Raw genomic sequence first — 4,135 nt, 5'->3', positions numbered from 1 at the left:
CATCATATCTTCTAAATTCGGCTTTTTATCATCGGTTTGTTGTGGTGGTTTGTTTTGAAAATTAGGTCTTTACTGATTATAAGTATTATTAGATACTTGTTGATTGCTAGGACCTTGTTGGTTGTTGTATGGAATATTTCGGTTATAATTTTGGTTTTGATTGTAAATCGGTCTTGGCGGTTGATAATTATTCTGATAATTATTTCCAGGCCTTTGGTTTATGTATGAAATATTCTCTCTTTGTTCCATTGTTAATTCAATACTGAGACAATCTTTTGTCAAATGTGGTCCTCCACACTGCTCACAACTAATTCGTATTGAGTGAATATCCTTAGTCATCTTTTCCATTCGTCTCTCCACAGCATCTATCTTTGCGGAAATGGAATCTAAGTCATGGCTAGAATCGGCTCTAGCTGCTTTAGATGATCTAATGATATCTTTTTCTTGGTGCCACTCATGTGAGTGGGAAGCAGTGTTATCAATAATTTTGTAAGCATCAGTTTCGGTTTTCTTCATAATAGAACCACCAGCTGCTATATCTATGTCTTTCCTTGTAGTGATGTCGCATCCTTGGTAGAATATTTGTACTATTTGACAGGTGTCTAAACCATGTTGAGGACATCCTCTTAACAACTTTCCATATCTTGTCCATGCCTCATATAGAGTTTCATTTGGCTTCTGTGTAAACGTAAAAATTTCTGCTTGAAGTCTTACGGCTTTCGATGCAGGAAAGAATTGTTTAAGAAATTTGTCAACTAAAACGTCACATGTATCAATCACCCCTTCAGGTAACGATTCCAACCAATCTTTGGCTTCTCCCTTTAAAGTCCAGGGAAATAACATGAGATATATCTGTTCATCCTCCATTTCTCGGATTTTAAATAATGTGCAGATCCTATTAAAGGTACGTAGATGTTCATTTGGATCTTCCTTCGGTGCACCACTAAATTGGCATTGATTAGTTACCATGTGTAGAATTTGTCCTTTGATTTCATAATCTGGCGCATTAATGTCTGGATGAGTAATTGCGTGACCTTGGCCAGTGCGTTTAGCTCTCATTCGGTCTTCCATACTTAAAGGTTCCAGATTCTCCATAATTGAATTTGTTGAATCGGAATCACTAGAGGATTCTGATTTAATGGTTCGTTCCTCAACAATCTCTGTTTGAATGATTGGTGGCTCCGGAGGAAAGTTTAATGGTTCAGGATCTACGAACCGTTCCTGAATATTTTCCGGATTCTCAATTGTGAGGTCGGGTTCAAAAAATGGATTATCGGAAATTTGAACTGAAGTACTTGGTCGACTGGATGACGATTCTAAAGAAAAATCAACGGCGGTTATATTTGCTAAATGTCTTGATCTAGTTACAGGTGGTGAACGTACAAAAGGTGGTGAACGTCTTGCTCGGTGCATTCACTGAATATCCTATTAGTTTTAAAAAGGAAAGAAAAATTATAATAAGTTATCCAATAAATATACTTTTCTGATTTTGCCCACGTTTCGAATAGCCAAAAGATGCAGCAGAGGGGCAGGATTCGTTTGGTCTCAATATAATTGAGGACTGTTTGGCTCCAATAACCCGGTCCACGTACAAATCCAACTATTACTACGAACCAGAAAATTTTGATGTCTATCAATTTAACCACTCAAAATAAATTTTCGTAATTTTAAGAAATTTAGATAAGTAGTAGAATAAAAATCTATGTCCTAAAACTAGAATAGCGAGAAATAAGAAAGAAAAAGAGTTCGTCGAAAAAGGTAGAAAAAGAAAAATGGTTGAAAAAATAAAAGGTGACGGAAAAATAAAAGAAACTTATAAAACTTAAAAATACTTGACTAACCTAACCTTATTACTACAACTAACTTAAAATTATAATCGCAAATTGAAATTACTAATTGGAATGATAATTGATACATAGGTAAAAGTCGTCTAAAAATATTAAAGTTTACAAGAAAAACTAAATCCCAAATGGTAATAACTTAAAAAGAAACTAAAACTTAAAAAGGCGCCGCAAAATTCTAAAGTACCTAAATCTTAGTCTAAAGAAAAAGCACTTAAGGGGTTTTACGGCAAAGCCTAAAAATCTAGAAGTAAAAATAACTATGGCAAAATCTAAGTTTAAAACTAAATATGAGCTAAAAATACAAATATTACGCTAAAACGATTAAAAAGGGACAAAAGATAAAAATATACAAAAAGTTGTAAAAAGTACAATTTTTTTTATAAAAATATTATTTTTATATTATTTTATAAAAGTATCAATTTTATAATTTATTAAAACAAAATAAAATTAATTAAAACTAAAAAATACAAAATAAACTAAATAATAAAATAACAATACCCTAATTAGGGTTAATTAATAATAATTATAATTAATTTAAACCCTAAACTGGTCGGACTAGGTTACCAGACCTGTCAACTCACCTCATGCGATCGCATGAGGTGTTAGTTGTTTTACCATGCGATCGCATGGCTTGCGAATTAAGGGCCACACTTTGGGCTGCAACAGTGATCGGGCCGAGTGGTTTTTTACTACTTTTTTTTTTTAAATTTCTGTTTTAATATTTATAAAAAGTATTTATATAAATTAAATAAAACTTATCTAAAAAACTAAGATAAAAATAAAATACTTTATGATTTTATAAATAACAATCTAAAAAAATAGATTTATATATAATTTTTTTTTTTTCGGTTTTAAAATATATTTATAAAATAAATTAAATAAAACTTATATTTTTACAAACTAAAGAAACTTTATAAAACTTAAATATTTATCAAACTCCTAAAAATACTTGTATTTTTATTTTTCTTTTTATATTTTCGAATATTTAAAACGTATTTTTTTTTTATAAAAAAAAAAGTAAACTAAATTTTTTTTTTTTTTATATTAGCGTTGCGCTTCCGGCTTTTAACGAAATTCCCCGGCAGCGGCGCCAAAAATACTTGATGTGCAGCGGGGTGTATATAAAATAGTTATTAATTTTAGCAGGAAATACTATTAAATACGATACAATTTTACACAAGATATTTATTTATTTAGAGAATGGATATACTTAAACCTTGCTACAACACTTATAGGCAGTGTACCTAATCGTACAGTAGTGTAGTTTTTAGTAAGTCCGGTTCGTTCCACAGGGAATCTTTTTTTAAACAAAGCTCAACGCTATATTAATTTACTTTTATAAAAATACAAACATATATATAAGTAATATTATTATTATAAAGGGGGGTTTTTACCGTTTAATGACCGGTTTGTCGATTTTAAAACTTTAGTCGCAGTTAAAACCTAATGTAAAATATTAAATAAATAAAAGACTTAATTTAAAGCGTAAAATAAATAACGATAATGAAATTGCAATAAAAGTGCGATAAAATAAAATTGCGATAATTAAAAAGTACGATAATTAAAAGTGCGATTAAATAGCAATAAATAAAAGTGCGATAATTAGAAGTGCAATTAAATATAAAATAAAGGAAATTAAATATGAAATAAAAGAATTATGCTTATTTAAACTTCCGTAATCATGATGTTTGACGTGTTGATTTTAGTTTTATGCCCATGGGTTAATTGTCCTTTGTCCTGGATTATTTAATATGTCCGTCTGGTTTTTGTTCATAACAGTCCATCAGTCATAAATATAAAGTGCGAGTGTCCTCGTCAAATTATTCTTATACCCGAAGTTAAATATTCCAACTAATTGGGGATTCGAATTGTAACAAGGTTTTAATACTTTGTTTAATGAATACACCAGGTTATCGACTGCGTGTAAACCAAGGTTTTACTACTTTGTTAACAATTACACCAATTACCCTTGAATGTAATTCACCCCTGTTTCAACAAGTTTATTAACTATTAATCCATTTCCGTGTCCGGTTAAATGAACGATTATTCGTACATATAAATACCCCGCCATCGTGTCCGATTGAGTGTATATGGTAATTTATAGGGACGCCCAATTGTAAATCTTTATATTAACATTAACAAACTATCATTTAGTTAAACAAATATAAAGCCCATTAATAGCCCATAATCTAATTTCCACAAGTGTCGTTCTTTTGTCCAAACCCCAATTATGGTACAAAGCCCAATTACCCAATTTTAGTAATTAGCCCAACATCATGATTACTTTGGAT

The 4,135-nt window shown here is 30.4% G+C and overlaps 1 non-coding gene across 1 annotated transcript; it reads left to right on the top strand.

Moving 5' to 3' along the window:
* The first annotated feature begins 604 nt into the window (after window positions 1–604).
* LOC139874019 (small nucleolar RNA R71) lies at window positions 605–711 on the top strand. Its single transcript, XR_011767723.1, has one exon. It is a non-coding gene; the product is annotated as a small nucleolar RNA R71 (small nucleolar RNA).
* The last annotated feature ends 3,424 nt before the right edge of the window (window positions 712–4,135 follow it).

The sequence above is a fragment of the Rutidosis leptorrhynchoides genome, chromosome 10, assembly GCF_046630445.1.
Source record: "Rutidosis leptorrhynchoides isolate AG116_Rl617_1_P2 chromosome 10, CSIRO_AGI_Rlap_v1, whole genome shotgun sequence".
NCBI classification, from domain to species: domain Eukaryota; kingdom Viridiplantae; phylum Streptophyta; class Magnoliopsida; order Asterales; family Asteraceae; genus Rutidosis; species Rutidosis leptorrhynchoides.
The sequence above is the reverse complement of the archived record's forward strand: the minus strand, read 5'-3'. Positions and strand labels throughout refer to the sequence as shown.